Source organism: Eubalaena glacialis, chromosome 3, assembly GCF_028564815.1.
Source record: "Eubalaena glacialis isolate mEubGla1 chromosome 3, mEubGla1.1.hap2.+ XY, whole genome shotgun sequence".
NCBI classification, from domain to species: Eukaryota; Metazoa; Chordata; class Mammalia; order Artiodactyla; family Balaenidae; genus Eubalaena; species Eubalaena glacialis.
In genome coordinates, this window is record NC_083718.1 from 107,828,335 (window position 1) to 107,850,486 (window position 22,152).

Sequence of the window (22,152 nt, forward strand, 5' to 3'; positions counted from 1 at the left end):
TCAAAAATTAATATCTATAGGGAAAAAAAGTTAAAATCCTCTTTTTCTTAGGCACGACAAATACTAATCAAATATGTCAAGAACAAAAAGGATAACTGAACTCCTGCTTAAATAAGGTATGTGGAACATGTATTTTTATCTCTGCTTCATCTCAAAATCCCACTTTAAAAATGACAGTAAAGAAACAAAGACAAAACAAGACAAAAAGTCATAAAAAGGCATAAACCCTCAAGGTAAAAAGAAGAGACTAAGCAAACAAAATTAACTACTTTTTTGGAAACTGGAAATCTGATGGTTGAGTGGTAACTGAAAAGCAGTGCAGAAAGAGCTAAAGTAAACGTAGGAGAGAATGGTAGACCAGGAAAAAGAAGGCGCATTTATGACACAGGATCACAGAGACACTCAAGAATTAGAGGTAAAGAGAGGGGGCAAGATGGCGGAAGAGTAAGAGGCGGAGATCACCTTCCTTCCCACAGATACAGTAGAAATACATCTACACATGGAACTGCTCCTGCAGAACACCCACTGAATGCTGGCAGAAGACGTCAGACCTCCCAAAAGGCAAGAAAATCCCCACGTACTTGGCCGTGTGGATGAAAGGCTCTTGGTGCTCCAGCCAGGCATCAGAGCTGTGCCTCTGAGGTGGGAGAGCCAACTTCAGGACACTGGTCCACAAGAGACCTCCCAGCTCCACGTAATACCAAACGGCAGAAATCTCTCAGAGATCTCCATCTCAACATCAAGACCCAGCTTCACTCAACGACCAGCAAGCTACATTGCTGGACACCCTATGCCAAACAACTAGCAAGACAGGAACATAGCCCCATCCATTAACAGAGAGGCTGCCTAAAATCATAATAAGGCCACAGACACCCCAAAACACACCACCAGACGTGGACGGGCCCACCAGAAAGACAAGATCCAGCCTCATCCACCAGAACACAGGCACTAGTTCCCTCCACCAGGAAACCTGCACAACCCACTGAACCAACCTTAACCACTGGGGACAGATACCAAAAACAACGGGAACTACAAACCTGCAGCCTGTGAAAAGGAGACCCCAAACACAGTAAGATAAGCAAAATGAGAAGACAGAAAAACACACAGCAGATGAAGGAGCAGGGTCAAAACACACCAGACCTAACAAATGAAGAGGAAATAGGTAGTCTACCTGAAAAAGAATTCAGAATAATGATAGTAAGGAAGATCCAAAATCTTGGAAATAGAATAGACAAAATGCAAGAAACATTTAACAAGGACGTAGAAGAACTAAAGAGGAACCAAGCAACGATGAAAAGCACAATAAATTAAATTAAAAATACTCTAGATGGGATCAATAGCAGAATAACTGAGGCAGAAGAACGGATAAGTGACCTGGAAGATAAAATGGTGGAAATAACTACTGCAGAGCAGAATAAAGAAAAAAGAATGAAAAGAACTGAGGACAGTCTCAGAGACCTCTGGGACAACATTAAACGCACCAACATTCGAATTATAGGGGTCCCAGAAGAAGAAGAGAAAAAGAAAGGGATTGAGAAAATATTTGAAGAGACTATAGTTGAAAACTTCCCTAATATGGGAAAGGAAATAGTTAATCAAGTCCTGGAAGCACAGAGAGTCCCATACAGGATAAATCCAAGGAGAAACACGCCAAGACACATATTAATCAAACTATCAAAAATTAAATATAAAGAAAACATATTAAAAGCAGCAAGGGAAAAACAACAAATAACACACAAGGGCATCCCCATAAGGTTAACAGCTGATCTTTCAGCAGAAACTCTGCAAGCCAGAAGGGAGTGGCAGGATATACTTAAAGTGATGAAGGAGAAAAACCTACAACCAAGATTACTCTACCCAGCAAAGATCTCATTCAGATTTGATGGAGAAATTAAAACCTTCACAGACAAGCAAAAGCTGAGAGAGTTCAGCACCACCAAACCAGCTTTACAACAAATGCTAAAGGAACTTCTCTAGGCAAGAAACACAAGAGAAGGAAAACACCTACAATAACAAACCCAAAACATTTAAGAAAATGGGAATAGGAACATACATATCGATAATTACCTTAAATGTAAATGGATTAAATGCTCCCACCAAAAGACACAGACTGGCTGAATGGATACAAAAACAAGACCCATATATATGCTGTCTACAAGAGACCCACTTCAGACCGAGAGACACATACAGACTGAAAGTGAGGGGATGGAAAAAGATATTCCATGCAAATGGAAATCAAAAGAAAGCTGGAGTAGCAATTCTCATAACAGACAAAATAGACTTTAAAATAAAGACTATTACAAGAGACAAAGAAGGACACTATATAATGATCAAGGGATCGATCCAAGAGGAAGGCATAACAATTGTAAATATTTATGCACCCAACATAGGAGCACCTCAATACATAAGGCAAATACTAACAGCCATAAAAGGGGAAATCGACAGCAACACAATCATAGTAGGGGACTTTAACACCCCACTTTCACCAATGGACAGATCATCCAAAATGAAAATAAATAAGGAAACACAAGCTTTAAATGATACATTAAACAAGATGGACTTAATTGATATTTATAGGACATTCCACCCAAAAACAACAGAATACACATTTTTCTCAAGTGCTCATGGAACATTCTCCAGGATAGATCATATCTTGGGTCACAAATCAAGCCTTGGTAAATTTAAGAAAATTGAAATCGTATCAAGTATCTTTTCCGACCACAACGCTACGAGACTAGATATCAATTACAGGAAAAGATCTGTAAAAAATACAAACACATGGAGGCTACACAATACACTACTTAATAACGAAGTGATCACTGAAGAAATCAAAGGGGAAATCAAAAAATACCTAGAAACAAATGACAATGGAGACACGACGACCCAAAACCTATGGGATGCAGCAAAAGCAGTGCTAAGAGGGAAGTTTATAGCAATACAAGCCTACATCAAGAAACAGGAAACATCTCGAATAAACAACCTAACCTTGCACCTAAAGCAATTAGAGAAAGAAGAACAAAAAAACCCCAAAGCTAGCAGAAGGAACGAAATCATAAAGATCAGATCAGAAATAAATGAAAAAGAAATGAAGGAAACAATAGCAAAAATCAATGAAACTAAAAGCTGGTTCTTTGAGAAGATAAACAAAATTGATAAACCATTAGCCAGACTCATCAAGAGAAAAAGGGAGAAGACTCAAATCAATAGAATTAGAAATGAAAAAGGAGAAGTAACCACTGACACTGCAGAAATACAAACGATCATGAGAGATTACTACAAGCAACTCTATGCCAATAAAATGGACAACCTGGAAGAAATGGACAGATTCTTAGAAATGCACAACCTGCCAAGACTGAACCAGGAAGAAATAGAAAATATGAACAGACCAATCACAAGCACTGAAATTGAAACTGTGATTAAAAATCTTCCAACACACAAAAGCCCAGGACCAGATGGCTTCACAGGCGAATTCTATCAAACATTTAGAGAAGAGCTAACACCTGTCCTTCTCAAACTCTTCCAAAATATTGCAGAGGGAGGAACACTCCCCAACTCATTCTACGAGGCCACCATCACTCTGATACCAAAACCAGACAAAGATGTCACAAAGAAAGAAAACTACAGGCCAATATCACTGATGAACATAGATGCAAAAATCCTCAACAAAATACTAGCAAACAGAATCCAACAGCACATTAAAAAGATTATACACCATGATCAAGTGGGGTTTATTCCAGGAATGCAAGGATTCTTCAATATATGCAAATCAATCAACGTGATACATCATATTAACAAATTGAAGGAGAAAAACCATATGATCATCTCAATAGATGCACAGAAAGCTTTTGACAAAATTCAACACCCATTTATGATAAAAGTCCTGCAGAAAGTAGGCATAGAGGGAACTTTCCTCAACATAATAAAGGCCATATATGACAAACCCACAGCCAACATGATCCTCAATGGTGAAAAACTGAAACCATTTCCACTAAGATCAGGAACAAGACAAGGTTGCCCACTCTCACCACTATTATTCAACATAGTTTTGGAAGTGTTAGCCACAGCAATCAGAGAAGAAAAAGAAATAAAAGGAATCCAAATCGGAAAAGAAGAAGTAAAGCTGTCACTGTTTGCAGATGACATGATACTATACATAGAGAATCCTAAAGAGGCTACTAGAAAACTACTAGAGCTAATCAATGAATTTGGTAAAGTAGCAGGATACAAAGTTAATGCACAGAAATCTCTTGCATTCCTATATACTAATGATGAAAAATCTGAAAGTGAAATTACAAAAACACTCCCGTTTACCATTGCAACAAAAAGAATAAAATATCTAGGAATAAACCTACCTAAGGAGACAAAAGACCTGTATGCAGAAAATTATAAGACACTGATGAAAGAAATTAAAGATGATACAAATAGATGGAGAGATATACCATGTTCTTGGATTGGAAGAATCAACATTGTGAAAATGACTCTGCTACCCAAAGCAATCTACAGATTCAATGCAATCCCTATCAAACTACCACTGGCATTTTTCACAGAACTAGAACAGAAAATTTCACAATTTGTATGGAAACACAAAAGACCCCGAATAGCCAAAGCAATCTTGAGAAAGAAAAACAGAGCTGGAGGAATCAGGCTCCCTGACTTCAGACTATACTACAAAGCTACAGTAATCAAGACAGTTTGGTACTGGCACAAAAACAGACACATAGATCAATGGAACAGGATAGAAAGTCCAGAGATAAGCCCATGCACATATGGTCACCTTATCTTTGATAAAGGAGGCAAGCATATACAGTGGAGAAAAGACAGCCTCTTCAATAAGTGGTGCTGGGAAAATTGGACAGATACATGTAAAAGTATGAAATTAGAACACTCCCTGACACCATACACAAAAATAAACTCAAAATGGATTAAAGACCTAAGTGTAAGGCCAGACACTATCAAACTCTTAGAGGAAAACATAGGCAGAACACTCTATGACATAAATCACAGCAAGATCCTTTTTGACCCACCTCCTAGAGAAATGGAAATAAAAACACAAATAAACAAATGGGACCTAATGAAACTTAAAAGCTTTTGCACAGCAAAGGAAACCATAAACAAGACCAAAAGACAACCCTCAGAATGGGAGAAAATATTTGCAAATGAAGCAACTGACAAAGGATTAATCTCCAAGATTTACAAGCAGCCCATGCAGCTCAATAACAAAACAACAAACAACCCAATCCAAAAATGGGCAGAAGACCTAAATAGACATTTCTCCAAAGAAGATATACAGATTGCCAACAGACACATGAAAGAATGCTCAACATCATTAATCATTAGAGAAATGCAAATCAAAACTACAATGAGGTATCATCTCACACCGGTCAGAATGGCCATCATCAAAAAGTCTAGAAACAATAAATGCTGGAGAGGGTGTGGAGAAAAGGGAACACTCTTGCACTGTTGGTGGGAATGTAAATTGATACAGCCACTATGGAGAACAGTATGGAGGTTCCTTAAAAAACTAAAAATAGAACTACCATACGATCCAGCAATCCCACTACTGGGCATATACCCTGAGAAAACCATAATTCAGAAAGAGTCATGTACCAAAATATTCATTGCAGCTCTGTTTACAATAGCCAGGACATGCAAGCAACCTAGGTGTCCATCATCGGATGAATGGATAAAGAAGATGTGGCACATATATACAATGGAATATTACTCAGCCATAAAAAGAAATGAAATGGAGGTATTTGTAATGAGGTGGATGGAGTTAGAGTCTGTCATACAGAGTGAAGTAAGTCAGAAAGAGAAAAAGAAATACAGTATGCTAACACATATATATGGAATCTAAGGGAAAAAACAAAAGGTCATGAAGAACCTAGTGGCAAGATGGGAATAAAGACACAGACCTACTAGAGAATGGACTTGAGGATATGGGGAGGGGGAGGGGTGAGATGTGACAGGGTGAGAGAGTGTCATGGACATATATACACTACCAAATGTAAAATAGATAGCTAGTGGGAAGCAGCCGCATAGCACAGGGAGATCAGCTCGGTGCTTTGTGACCACCTAGAGGGGTGGGATAGGGAGGGTGGGAGGGAGGGAGATGCAAGAGGGAAGAGATATGGGAACATATGTATATGTATAACTGATTCACTTTGTTATAAAGCAGAAAGTAACACACCATTGTAAAGCAATTATACTTCAATAAAGATGTTAAAAAAAAAAAAAAAAAAAAAAAGAATTAGAGGTGCCAGAAACCTGTGGACATAGAATGCTGGAAGAGTTAAACCGGAGGACTGGTTAAAAAGCTCATAAAACAAAAAAGGAGTTAGTACCTCAGATTCCCTCACCTACCCCATGCAATCAGGTGACTTTTCTCCCTCAATTTTGCAAAAAACCTGGAAATTTGCTTTCTGGAGTGTCTCTGAACTCAAGGGCACCAGGCAGGATGGAGGGAGAGAGAGGCCCTATGAAAATACAGGTATCAAGGGAAAGTCCTACATACTAGATGAAAAGATATCCAGCCCTTTCCCCTCATTTGGCCCCAAGAACGTGGGCAGCAAGATGTTGAATGTCTACTCAGCTTGTCAGTACCTGGTGCGGGAACTACCAAACATCTCAACATGTGGAAAGCCGCTGATGTGAAAGATTCACAAATAAACAAACAAAGAGAATACAGGAAGCAGACAGAATAGAGAATATAATGCTTTAAAAATAGATGAAATCATTAGTGATAAGAATGATACCAAATTCATGAATAAAACAGGTGTTATTTTTCAAAAAAATTCAGAGAACAACAGGAAAACCAATGAAAAAGGAGGCTCATGAAAGTTGAAATATGATGGAAGGATAAAAACTCAACAGGAAGTTCAAAAGATTTAACTTGAGAACTAAGCTGAACCAAAAGAACATGGGATGGAAAAGGAGAGAGAAGTATTTTTAAAAATTAAAGGATCCAGGTAGATAGTACCTGAATGAACAGAATTCCAGAAAATGAAGAAGGAAAATGTACTCTGAATTGAACTATTTCCAGGTTGACAGGGCCTAGCAGGCCTCCTCAAAATGAACAGGACAGTAGTGGGGTGGGTAGTACCCCTACAAGCATCTATCACCATGCCATTTCATAACAGTAGGGATTTTAAATTCCTAAAAGCTTCCAGAGAGACTATAAACAGGTAAAATACAATAGGAATGGCTTCAGATTTCTCAGTGGTAACACTGGAAACTAAATGATAATAAAATATTATCTTCAAAGTTTTTAGAGGAAAATATTTCCTACCTAGAATTATACATAGCCAAACTGTCATTCAAGTATACAGGTAGAATGAAGCCATTTCAGATAGGAAAGATTTCAAAAACTGACTTTCCATGTACCCATTCTTACACATTCTTTGGAAGATGCTTCATTTTTCCAAAATAAGGGCATATACCAAGAAAGAAGAAATATGATCTGAAAGTAAGAGACTCAACATAGAAGAGAACTAAAGGAAATTCCTTGGATGACAGTGGAAGAATGTTCCAGGTTGACAGCTTTGCAACAGACTTAGAGAACAACCTATACAGACTAGAGCAGAAAGACTCCGGGGGGCAAGGAGATGAAGAAGGAAAGAATAAAGGAAGAGAGGGAGGAAGGAAAGAGAAAGAGCAAAGGAAAAAGGGAAAGAGAATGAGGGAAGGAGGGAAGGAGGGAGGGAGGGAGAAAGGAAGGAAGGGAGGAGGGAAGTGGGGAGGGAGGGAGGCTGACAGAATACCTGATACATTTAAGCATCATGAAAGGAAGCATGCTATGTTAGATTTGGTAGATGAATTGGTGCAAAAAAGCCAAGAGGCAGAGAAAACAAGAGAGGGAGAAAGGGAGGGCCTAAAATAAAGGAATGAATGAATGATGAACTCTAAAGAAAACAAAAGGTACAAGAATGAAAAATGTAGTTCATTACATGGCTTGACTGTGAATAAAAATAAATTGTTCTTAATACTGAATTTAACTAAAAATGGTGATATAGTTATATTAAGATAATGGGGGGAAAAACATATGTATATGTTTGAGGGGAGGAGACATTGCCTATAAAACAGTTTCAAAAATGCCAATACCATGATGGAAAAGGAAGATGAGGAACTGTTCCAGACTGATGAAGACCAAAGAGACACAAGAGCCAAAGCAACATATGATCTTGCATTGGATTCTGTTCCAAAGGAGAAGAACCTTTGTTTTTTCTCTCTAAATGATATTATTGGGATAACTGAAAATTTTGAAAGGGTCTGTGGATTAGAATATAGTATTATGTCAATGTTAATTTCCTGATTTGCATACTTATACTGTGATTACGTAGGACAGTGTCCTTGTTTTCAAAAAATATACACAGATTTAATTAGGAGTAATAAAACATGTCTCTAATTTACTCAACTTGCACACACACAGAGAAAACAAATGTTGTGAAATGGTAATAACTGGGAAATCTAGATTATTTGTGGTATTCTTGCAACTCTTCTCCAAGTTTGCAATTATTTCAAAATAAAAAGTATATTTATAGTTTTCAAAAGTCAAATCATCCAACAAGGCTTAAAATAAAACTAAACAAATTAAAAATAAAAAAGCAGCATCACGTGCTCCACTATTGCTATTACCAGTTCATGCTCCTCAGAAGCAAATTCAGGATTCTATTAGCTATTTTTGTTCCTTGTTACCTTCCTTATTTCAAAATAACATACATATTCTTTTTTTTTTTAATTTTTCAATTTTCATATTGTCAGTAGGTTTCCTACTAAGGAGAATGAAGAGTATTTATTTAAGCAATTAATTATATGAGTATAGACTCAGAGTCCTATTTTACTCAATGGGTTATAATCCATTAATATAATTTATTTTGATGTTCTAAGTGTCCAAAATTTGCCTAGTAGGAGCTCCTTAAAGCTGGCATCTGTGTGTTTTTGATATGTCTTCATTATTCCTTGAGCACTTTATTTTCTGGCATAGCAAGATGTTTCAGATTTATGTTATATTTTCCCTGCCCCAGTCATGGAATCAGACATTTCTCCAAGGAGCTCTGGTTTCTTTTAGAGGAGACTGGTATTTAGAAAACAAGATATAAATGCTAGAAAATATATGTATATTAGGTATGATTTAGACCAAGGAATAGAGGACAAATTACAGTTGAGTTGATCAGACACACAAAAACATGGAGACAATAAGTGTCTTGCAACAAAAGTTTAGTGAAACAAATTATGGTATATACCTACATAGGATACAATAAAGTCTATCCATATACTAGAATACAATAAAGTGATTAATATATTAGAAGAATATATAGTAACTTGGAAAAAGATTCACAGTATGGTATTAAGAGAAAATATTAGCTTATAAAATTTGTATTCAACTAGATTCTAATGCATGTACATGTATTTATGTGTGTGTATGACAGAGGGGGGCCAGAGGGTAGGAGAGAAAAAGTAAGAAATAGCACACTCACGATAAGTGTGCACTCATGAACTTAGAAGCTATACCAAAAAGTTAACAGAAGTTATTCCAGGTATTGGGATTGCTGTTGAGTTTAATATTTTCCTATCTGAGTTGCTGTGTTTCCAAATATTCTAAAATAAACGTGTATCATTTTGAAAAAAGATTTTTAATTGTTTAGAGTCAACACTGTATCTAACGTGTTCAGAACAGTAAGAACTACTGTAAAAAAATAAAAAACAGTAAAAACTACTGAAAAAACTACTGTAAAAAAAAAACAGTAAGTTAAAAGAGCTGTCTAGGGCCATTTTGGCAGAAGACCTTGGATTACATATTCGATTATTTGGGTTTTTTTTCTTAATTCAAAGTTGTATAGTTAAATAGGAAATTTAAAAATATGTCTGGAATCACATGAAAATGGGATTGTCAAAATAAATTATGGGATGCTAACACAATGGAATACTAAGCAGCCATTAAAAACAGAATTTAGAGGTTTCAAATAAATGTGCAATCAGCATGTACAAAAATCTCTCTCAATTATCATTTCATATAAACAGTAGTTTTTTAAGTTGATGGGCAAATGTGCTTTAAATTTCACTGACAGTGCATACAACCATGTGCTTTGGCGTTCTTTGTAGTCACCCTCTTAACCCACCACAACCCACTTCCTTTACCTACTACATAATTTAGCATTCTATTTCTTCTGCTTGAAATGCATCCTTTTGTAGAGTGGAAAAGATCTGCCTGAACTTATAAAGGCTCACAATTCCAATGAGTGTAGTGTGGTGTCATAAAAATATGCTTCAATATCTAGCAAAGGAAGAAAATTACAGGCTGAAATTTAGCAACATCCAAGATTTCAGTAGAAGGATGTAAATTACTATGAATCACTCAAAAACATTCTTAAAACCTCAATAAAAGTGACTATCCAAAGAGTTTTATATTCGCTTCAAAAAAAGGAAAGAAAATATACTGACAATACTTAAAAGATTTACATTTGGACACGAATAAGTAAAGAAAATAAGTGTTTGAGAAGATCCAAAGAAGTAACTGACCAAAAAGAACTTCATTTAACTTTTTGTGGTTGATACTCTTCAGGAGAAATGGATCTTTAAAATTTGTTCTTTCCAAACAAAGTTCTTACCTCCACAATAATGCATGCCTCCTTCTCCTGCTAGTTCTCTCTGTCTTTCTCCCCGTCCTCAACCTTATTTTTACATTCGTTCATTCTTAGCATTTGGATATACATCCATTATCCTATGATATTTCACACAATGGAAATACATCTTTTCATTTTTTTTCTTCAAGAGATTAAAGCAGAAGGGAAATTATTTGCATGGTAAATCTCCACTTCTTAAATAACATTGAATACCTCTCTTATCGCTACCATAGTGAAAACACACACTCACACAGGCACGCACCAAAAAATCTTGGGATGGTTTCAGGCTGAGATTTGAATATGTATAATAGAGAAGTAAGCCAAATTGTTGTAGGAAGTCATTGTCTTTTATCCTTACTCCAAACCAACACATTCACTGTAAGAGAAACCATTTAAGTGACTCTCCTGAAATGAATGGACATTAGCACTGTGCTAGCATAATACTGAAATTTATTGACAAAGCCACTTACAAATTAAGGGTAAGTTTTCCTTGTTCTTATTTTTGGTTTATTATAAGCATTTGTTGTGGGTTGAACCATGTCCTCCCAAAATTCATATGCTGAGGTCCCAACCCCAGTACCTCAGAATGCGACCTTATTTGGTGACAGGGTCTTTACAGAGGTAACCAAGTTCAAATGAGGTCACTGGAGTGGGTCCTGATGCAATATGACTGGCATCTGTATAAAAAAGGGGAAATTTGGACATAGACGTTCATAGAGGGAAAACATGAGACATAGGGAGAAGACAGCCATCTACAAGCCAAGTGGAGAGACTGGGAACAGATCCTTCCCTCACTGCCCTCAGAAGGAACCAATCCTGCTGACACCTTAATTTCAGATTCTAGCTTCCAGAACTGTGAGAAAATAAATTTCCGGCTGTTTGAGACACCTAGTCTGTGGTAGTTCGCTACAGTAGCCCTAGCAATGAACAGCATTTCTGTGTATAGAGTGGTACACAATAAATATTTAAGGAAGGAAACAAGGATAGAAAGGAAGGAAGGAATTATAATTAAAATATTTCATCCTTGCTCCATTAATTTTTTTACAGGTTAACAATCAACTTCAGTAATTTCTAAGAAATGTTTTTTGCCTCCCACTTTTAATGCTATTAGATGGTACCAAAGTTCTACTATTGAAATAAATAAAATACAGAGCTGAAATTTAAAACAAACAATGACTTGCCAATATTTGAGTGCTCAGGAGATAAACTCCAAAAGAAACAGGTTAAAAGGTGAGATATGACCTCTCTAAGAGGTGTCCTTCCTTAATATAGGAAGCACTAAGATGCTACTCGGGAACATCTCATAAATATAACATGAATTACTCTGATAATACTAAATTGCAACCACCATCTGTGCACAAACAGCTATTTTCTTTTTACAAGTAGAGGGAAAAAAATCAATGTGAGAAGTGTGATAAATCAGAATACTGGCATGAAAAGGCCATGCAAATAAAATTGCTGATGTACAAGAAACACGTACACCAAGAGACATCTGGTAAAAAGCAACTTAAAGTGGAAGGAGTTTGAGAAACCATGTTGTTATGAGGGACACTCATCTTGATGGGCCTAAATTTAGACTTACCAGCTGTGTTTTGGTTTACAACTCCTTCCAATCTGCCTGCTTATAATAATAATAAAAAATTAGAAAGGCCTTCTGTGGAACACTGTTGAAAATGTGATTGGGGGAAAAGCCAGCCTATGTCGTGTTCTATAAAGGGGCATACAACACTCAATAATCTTGTTTGACATAATTTCCAGTGCTATGTAGTATATATACCCTTGTATGCATATATCATAATCTATTTATTCATTTTTCTGTTTCTATTTTCTAACAGTGTTGCTTTGAATATACTTGGACTTGTTCAGGTTTTGTGCACTATGACGTTATATACTGACCACAGAAATGTTTCACATAATTTTATTTGACATAATTTTCCACTCTGACCAAAAAAAAAAAAAGAAAAACCTGGTATATTAAAAGAAAAAGTCTCTGTAGTTAGGCAGAGCTAAACTTAATTCAAGTTTACGTATATATACAGCTGTGTGAACCTGGTCAAGTCACGTTACTTTTCTGAGATTCAGTAACATCAGAGAGGTCATATCTCACCTTGGATCACAGAGGATAAAAAGAGGTGAATAAATGTGGGGTATACATTGTCTCCTTGAAACCTTCATGTGAATTATATAAACCTTACCACAACCTCATAGAGTATGTTCTATTTCTTTCCCTTTTTTAAACCAGCTAGCAATACTATTGAGTAGGTACTCTTTTACCTCTTGTTTTCAAATGAGGAAATAGGTTAAATCACTTGTTCAAACTCTTAACTGCTATTAAGTAGAGGAACCAGCATCTGACCACCACCTAACTGCCAGTAAGTCAAACGTATTGGGAGTTGTCACTGAATTCAATTTTCAGTTTCCCACAAAATTAAATAGAAATCTAAAGCAAGAATAAATCAATTTCTATGGTTAAAATACAGTCATGTAGTGGACAAAACCTAAGGAAGTACAAAAACATTCAAGGCAGCCCATAAGAATGGATAGATAAATTGTGGTATATGCATACAAGGCTTTATATATATACATATATATAAAACACAGCAATGAAAATCAATTACAACTTCATGTAAGGCCATTGATAAATATCACAAACTAAATATTAGAAGAAAAAAGATCAAATCAGAGAAGAATTCACACAGGACAACATCATTTTTTAAAGTCCTAAAACATACAAGGTCCAAATTCACATAAATCCTTAACAAATAGTGCTTCAAGATACATATACAGATCTCCCTTGACTTACAATGGGTTTACATCCCAATAAACCCATGGTAAATTGAAAATATTGTAAATCAAAAATTTATTTAATACACCTAACCTACCAAACACCATAGCTTAGTCTAGACTATCTTAAATGTGATCAGAACACTTACATTAGCCTACAGTTGGACAAAATTATCTAACACAAAGCCAATTTTACAATATAGTGTTGAATATCTCATGTACTTTATTGAATGTTGTCTGAAAGTGAGAAACAAATGGTTGTATGGGTACAGAACGGTGGCAAACGTATCGGTTGCTTCCCCTCGTGATCGCGTGGCTAACTGGGAGCTGTGGCTCACTGCTGCTGCCCAGCACCAGGAAAGCTTATCTACCACTGCTCGAGAACAGATCAAAATTCACAATTCAAAGTATGGTTTCTACTGAATGTGTATCGCTTTTGCACCATAAAGTCTAAATATCATAAGTCAAACCATTTTAAGTTCAGGACCATCACTTTTATGAAAACCAAATGAATGATAAAAACAAAATTCAAATTATTATCTTCTTTTAAGCAGGAGAGAGAGAGAATCTTGGAGAGGGCCATACAGGGAATGCAGGCATACCTCATTTTATCATGCTTCACTTTATTGCACTTCACAGATACCATGTTTTTTACAAGGTTTGTGGCAACTTGGCATCGAACAAGTCTATAGGTGCCATTTTTCCAACAGCATTTACTCACTTCATGTCTCTGTGTCACATTTTGGTAATTTTTGCAATACGACTTCAAACTTTTTCATTATTACTATATTTGTTATGGTGATCTGTGATCAGTGATCTTTGATGTTACACTGTGATTGTTTTGGGACATCACGAACCACGCCCATAGAAGATGGTGAACTTGATAAATATTTGTGTTCTGACTGCTCCACCCACTGGTTGTTCCCCCATCTCTCTCCCTCTTCTTGAGCCTCGCTATTCCCTGAGATACAACAATACTGAAATTAGGCCAAGTAATAACCCTACCATGGCCACTAAGCGTTCAAGTGAAAGGAAGAGTCTCAAGACTCTCACTTTAAATCAAAAGCTAGGAATGATTAAGCTTAATGAGGAAAGCATGCTAAAAGTCAAGATAGGCTGAAAGCTAGGTCTTTTGTGCCAAACAGTTAGCCAAGCTGTGAATGCAAACGAAAAGCTCTTGAAGGGAATTTAAAGTGCTACTCCAGTGAACACACAAATGATAGGAATGTGAAACAGCCTTATTGCTGATACGGAGAAAGTGTTAGTGGTCTGGATAGAAGATCAAACCAGTCACAACATTCCCTTAAGCCAAAAACTAATGCAGAGCAAGGCTCTAACTCTCTTCAATTCTATGAAGTCTGAGAGAGGTGAGGAAGCTGTAGAAGAAAAGTCTGAAGTTAGCAGAGGCTGGTTTACGAGATTTAAGGAAAAAAGCCATATCTATAACATAAAAGTACAAGGTGAAGCAGCAACTGCTAATGTAGAAGCTGCAGCAAACTATCCAGAAGCTCCAGCTAAGATCATTAATGACGGTTGCTACACTAAACAACAGATTTTCAATGAAGTTGAAATAGCCTTATATTGGAAGAAGATGCCATCTAAGACTTTCATAGCTAGAGAGGAGAAGTCAATATCTGGCTTCAAAGCTCTTCTTAGTGGCTAATGCTGCTGGTGACTTTGAGGTCAATGCTTATTTACTATTCTGAAAATATTAGGGCCCTTAAGAATTATGCTAAATTGACCCTGCCTGTGCTCTATAAATGGAACCACAAAGCTTGGATGACAGCATATCTGTTTACAACATGGTTTACTGAATATTTTAAGCCCACTGTTGAGACCTACTGCTCAGAAAAAAAAAAATTCCTTTCAAAATACTACTGCTCTTTGACAATGCACCTGGTTACCTAAGAGCTCTGATGGAGATATACAGTGAGATTGATGTTTTCATGCTTACTAATACAACATCCATTCTGAAGCCCATGAATTAAGGACTTTCAAGACTTATTATTGAAGAAGTATGTTTCACAAGGCTATGGCTGCCATAGACAGTGATTTCTCTGATGGATCCGGGCAAAGGAAATTGAAAATCTTCTGGAACGATTTCACCAGTCTAGATGTCACTAAGAACATTTGTGATTCATGGGAAGAGGTGAAAATATCAACATTCACAGGAATTTGGAAGAAGCTGATTCCAACCCTCATGGATGACTTTGAGGGGTTCAAGACTTCAGTGGAGGAAGTAAATGCAAATGTGGTGGAAATAGCAAGAAAATTGGAATTAGAAGTGTGAAGATGAAGTGAATTGCTGCAATCTCACGATAAAACTTGAATGGATGAGAAGCAAAGAAGTGGTTTCCTGAGATGGAATCTACTCCTGGTGAAAATGCTGTGAAGGTTGTTGAAATGACAAAAAAGGATTTAGAATATTACATAAACTGATACACTTAGTTGATGAACCAGCGGGAGGGTTTGAAAGGACTCACTCCAACTTTGAAAGAAGTTCTACTGTGGGTAAAATGCTATCAAACAGCATTACACGCTACAGAGAAATCATTTGTGAAAGGAAGAGTCAACTGATGCAGAAAACCTCATTTTGTTGCCTTATTTTAAGAAACTGCCACAGCCGCTCCAACCTTCGACAACCACCTCCCTGATCAGTTAGCAGCCACCAACATTTCTAAGTGCCAGGGACTGCACCTTAGCACCATGCACTTGCATTATTTCATTTAATCCTCTCAATAATCTGATGAAAGAAAGCTCAATGATCATCACCTGAATTTTACAGATAAATAAGCTTGTACCATAGGGATAATAATAATTCTCCCTAAATCACTTATTTCTTAATTGGAAGAGCCAAGACTCAGCCACCACTACCATCACCACCACCCATGCACACACACAAAAAGCACCTAGTATAGCACCTTTATTTCATTTAACAGAAGTTCATTGAATGTCAACTATGTATCAAGCACTAGGCTGGGATACAACAGTGGCCAAGACTGGCTGGCATGGTGCCTTCTCTCATGAAGCTTACACAATAGTTAGGGGGGAGGGTAACAGATGATAAACAGATAAAAGTATAGAAAAACAAGGTAAGTCCAGATATAAATGAGTGTTGATAAACAGGGGAGTAAATTCCAGATAAAGTGGAGTGAATTGCTGGAGTAAGTGGTTAAGGCAGGAAGTGAGAGGAATGCTTTTGAGAGAGCTGTCAGGGAAGGTGTCTTTAAGGAGGTGATGTGGGAAGGAGCCAGCCATGAAAAACACTGACGGAAGAGCATTCCAGTCAGGGGAACCAATAATGCCTAAGGCAGGAAAGGACTTAGGATGTTGGGAGACCAGAAAGGAGGCAAATGGGTAGAACACAGGCTTTGATGAAGATATAACCAATGAAACTCATTTTGACATTTACTGTGGCAGAATTTTAAGTATTCACATTTTTACCTTATAGGTCTTGAAAAAAGGGAAGGGAGAACTCCACGATAAATGAACGTTGCACCTGAAATCCAAAGTAAGATATCTGTTGCACAGCTAGAGGTTTTTAAGGATCTGTATGATCCTACTCAGACTATTCATGAGCATTAACCAATAAGAGGTTATTAATCATGACTAATGCCTTTCCATTTATCTCAATTATGCTTGGGTAATTTCTTATCTGGTGGAAATTTTTCTTTTTTGTATTTAACAGTCTATAGAAAAAAAATTAGTTTTCCTTATTCAGAAAGGTTCAACATGCCATTTGCATATGATTTTGCCACAAAACCACTGTGGGAGCCGGTATGATTGTTCCCAATGACCCCTTGTCTTTCTATGAAAGGAATACACCTCCTGGTCAGTTACCAGGTAACTTTTAGTGCCTCCTTATGGAAGGAAAATGTTTCCCACCCCAGTTAATTTGACCAGTGACTTGCTTTGGATGGTGTCATGTGTCTGCGCAGAAGATTTGGAAGCCATTGCCTGTTTCCACCAGTGTTCATATTCTTTTCCCTCTGCCACAGTAATGACACGTCCCAATTAGCATCACTCCTTTAATCTTGATCCCAAAATGAAGAAAACACAAGAAGCAGACTCAAAGCCTGGACCAGACTCTCAGTTCAGTCACAGTTGACAGGTACATACCTGAGAAAGAAGTCTTTATTGCAGGTAAGCCACTAAGATCTTGAGGCTGTTTGTACTACCGCATTATCTAGTGAAACCTAACAAAAAAATACCATTCAACTTTCAACCAGGTTAAATACATATAAGTATACATGTACATATGTATTATGTATGCATGCACCCAGATACACACACATAACCTTCTCAGAGTTAATACAAAAGAATAAAATAGGAATTTTTCCCCCCAATTCTGAAAACTCACAAACCAAGAGTTTGCCTTTTGTTTTTGGTCACACATAATAAGGTTTCCATTTTAACTGTAAACAGAATTTCTATTCCTAATGTTTCATTGTAAATGAGTAATCTCTGTTTTTCATTTTAAAATGAAATTTTTATTTCTTATATCAAAAATTTTTAAACAATGATTTAAAAAAATAAAATATTATGCTAAATGAAAGAAGCTAGGCACACAAAAAGTGCAATTCCATTTATATGAAGTGTCCTAAAAAGGCAAATTTATAAAGACAGAAAATAGTAGATTAGTAGTTGTCTAAGGCTGGGAGTAAGAATGGATATTAACTGGAAATGGCATGATGGATTTGGGGTGGAAGATGAAAATGTTCTAAAACTGGTTAACAGTGATGGTTGTACAACTCAGTAAATTTACTTACAAAAAATCATCTACCCAAAATGGGTGAATTTTGTGGTATATAATTACACCTCAAAAAAGTTAGTTAAAAACAATTAAAAAGGGGTATGTTATACCAAAGCATTTCTCAAGGTCAAAAAAAATTATTTCAGTTTCAATTTTAGGAACTACTGATTTAACCTTCTGTTCTATCACAGATGTGTTTTACTGATTTTTATATCAGTATTTGCTAATAATTTTGATTGTCTAACTACATCCTTTTTTATTAATACTATAAGTAGCACTGCATTATCCAGCGTGATTGGATATATGAAGTGTCAGAGTTAATCAAATATTCTGTTTAAAATAGACAAAACTTTCAAGCACATAACTCTTCATTTGTTTATTGAGACAACTTTAAAGTATATTCTTAAAGTGAGTAAAAATGTTTATTTTAACTTTTAGTCTAATATCCTCTTTGAAAAGTGTGGGATACAATTAAAAAATACATGAATAAAATAAATTTGAACACTACAACTGCATAACTGTTGAATCTGTGTTTCCTTTTGATCACACTAGCCACTTGCAAAACTAGCAGGCTCTCAGAGTTATACTAGAGCATCCTATCAGAACCCCCAAAATGCAAAAATAAAACTCCACCTTCAAAACCCAATAGAACATATTTTATTAAGTTCAAATCTGGTCTTTTAACATTATTTTCCCAAAATACTTCTAATAATTTTCCCCATTGCCATTGACCAATAAATAAATAAAGTACTGCCATCTGCACAAAAGAACTCTATAGTTCTTCTTCCTATAGGTTCTCATGGATTTTTTCTTCTTTTGGCTATACAACATCCAATCTTGTTTCCAACCATAACACTGGGTATAGTTTCTGCTAGTGCCTGCCCCTTTCTGCATCTGCATTTCCAGCCTTCAAATCTACTTTGTGAGCTACTATTTCACTCCTTTCCTGCCAGAGTTGATTTCCATTGCTTGCAACCAAGCCCCCTGATTGAGACAGGTGCTATTGGCTTCAAAGGATTTATTTTTCCCAAGTAAGAAGGTTTCTAAATGATTCCCTTGGGTTTTCTTATGCTTTGTGTTTATTTCTTCTAATGAAATCTAAATAGGAGCTTTTGTCCAGAATTGATGCTTAACATAGCTCTGTGTCATCCATCAATAATATTTACTCACCATTTGTCAAGACAAATTTGTTTTAAATTCTATTTGGTCTAGTAACCTGATTGGAAAGACCAATACAATACAAACTGAATTTACTGAAAACAGATGATTGGAAAATTACTGCAATAACTGTGTCCATATATATGAAAAAAGGCACAGGCCATATCATTCATTAATGTTTTTATTCCATTAACATTTAGAGTTCCTACTCTTCTACCTTCAAGGAGTTTAATTTATTGGAGATAAACAAGCAATTAAGATTTTAGAGACGAGAAACAAATAACTCTTTATAAGGCAAATTATATTAAGTATTATGAGATTCAAAACAGTATTATGGGGAGCACAGAGTGGGAAGAAATTAATTCTAGCTGGAGAATGAAGAAGCTCTTAGGGGAGAAGTCGCTTTACAACGGGCCGTAAATAACAGAAAGGATTTTGTTTTGTTGACCCAACAGTATATTGTAAGGTGCAAATAAATCATTGAGGAATCCTGTTAAAATACAGATTCTGATTCATTGGTTCTGGAGTGGATTCTGAAACTGCATTTCTAACAAGCTCCCAGGTAATCCAATAGATTCATGGAACATACTTTGAGTACTAAGGCGCGCGCGCGAGAGAGAGGTGAGGGGAGCCACGGTGTAGCCTAATCACCAAGATCCTTCAATGACACAATGTGACAATATGTTCTTTATGTTCAGAGCTGGGTGCTCCGGAAACATCAGTTTTCTGTGAGCACACAGGACAGACTACAGGCAAAACATCACAAGAAAGAAGACCTTGTGTGGCTATTTTAATGGTTCTCAAATGTAAACACATTTGGGGTTTGGGGCTGGAGCAGTGGGAACGAGAAGGCACTAATTCTAGAGATACCAAGAAGATAAAACCAATTGGGACATTTCAGATATGCAGGGGGCAGGGAAAGTGAGTGAAAGGGATAAACAGAAGGTAAGACCTAGTATTTTATCCTAGATATCTAAGAAATCGTCACATCATTAGCAGAGAATCAGATGGAAAAGATAACAGGTGTGGGAAGAGAAATATAAGAATTAGGGAATGGAGAAACATAGTTCAGTTTGGGAATGAAACTGTAGGGATGAGTTGAGGGGATGAGTAGGACCACCTAATTAAGGCTTTCCATTGCTCCTGTGGTTAAGTTTAGCATGCTAAAATTTCATTTCCCTCTTAATAGCAGGAAGGGACAGTGCAACTGTCACAACCTCTACTCCTCTGGGACAGTTAGTCAGCCAGCTTGTGCCAGAGCATTTTTAGTGACAAAATTTATGGCCTAGCTGAGTAATCCCTTTCATTTTGGAACCTTCAATTAGAAAACTATTCCATAAATTGACCTAAAACTGATCTCCACATACTCTTAACCTAGTGGTTCTACTTTTGCCCTTCAAAACTATAAACATTTAATCCACCTAGATCATAACAACTCTTCATAAAGGTTGTTAAAAGAATCAGCCCAAGTCTTTTCCAAGCTAAACAACATTTTGTTCTTCCCAGCCTTTCTTCACAGTTGCCAGAACATATCATCAGTGAAACCCTTAGTTTATTCTCCTTCATGATAGCAAATGCATGGCAAGACTGTTACTATTGCAGCCCTCCCCACTCCTTGTGCCAATGGAAGACAGTGCTGATGGATCCAAGCCCTCTTTCTGCTAAGCCCAGACTAGATCTAAGGCTCTATCTCAAAACAGCATTCCAAGGATCAGGGCACTGGTATCCATAGATGACATAATATCCCTTTGCCATTTTCGGACACAGACTATCAACTCCCCCTTTAAAATACAGAGGGTGGAATGGAACTTAAGTTGCACGAACAGTTCAAATTATAGTACAATTAATACTCCATATGACTTTGAAAATATGTTGTTTGTTCAGATTCAATAGGTACCTTGTCATTTGGGTATATTGATCATTCAGTCACTGAAAATCACTAGGAATGTTTGTACATAAAATGGTCTTATACAAGGTCTCTCCAAACTTATCCTGCAAGTTCCTTGTTGGTTTCTTTTTTTTTCTTTTTTTAATAAATTTATTTTTATTTATTTATTTTTGGCTGCACTGGGTCTTCGTTGTTGTGTGCGGGCTTTCTCTAGTTGTGGCGACCGGGGGTTGCTCAGCAGTTGTGGCGCAGGGGCTCAGCCGCTCCGCAGCTTGTGGGATCCTCCCGGGCCAGGGCCCGAACCCACGTCCCCTGCACTGGCAGGCAGATTCCCAACCAATGCGCCACCAGGGAAGTCCCTCCTTGTTGGTTTTAATTCTGTTGTTGACCATATATGCTCATTCATCAGGAGAACTTGAGGATTTTTCATCTTCTTTCTACTTCACTCACCTACTCTTCCTCCTCTGGGAAACATCTAAGAGGGCTGTGATGGTAGTGGAGCTTCTAGTGGGAGGAATCCTGAATCAGCCCTATTTTCCTTTACTTTATCGGTTCCTCTTTTTTTTAACCATCGAAATGGTAAAACCCACTGAGGTAGGATCAGTATGAAGGTCAGAGAAAGGGGAACACATGACTTGCCTGCTTTAATCCTGTATTCTAGGTTTTAAGTGAGACAACTGAGAATGCATACACACATACACTACATATATACATACACAGAAACATTCATTATGCTTACACACTCTACATGCACACACATACATATGTGTGTGTATACATACACATTCATATATGCCCACACTACACACATGCGTACATATGTAAATACTGTGTGTGTGTTTTATATATTTCTGTACAGATTACCAAGGTAGGAAACCACTCATTGATTCAAGGATATTTCTTGAGTAATCATAATTCAAGCTAGTAATAAAATATTAATTTGGTTAGAC

General features: G+C 36.8%; 1 protein-coding gene across 3 annotated transcripts in view; it reads right to left on the reverse strand.

Annotated features, from left to right (window-relative positions):
* Positions 1-22,152, reverse strand: part of SNX7 (sorting nexin 7) — a 113,604-nt gene that overhangs the window by 82,849 nt on the left and 8,603 nt on the right. The gene's annotated exons all lie outside the window — the stretch shown is intronic.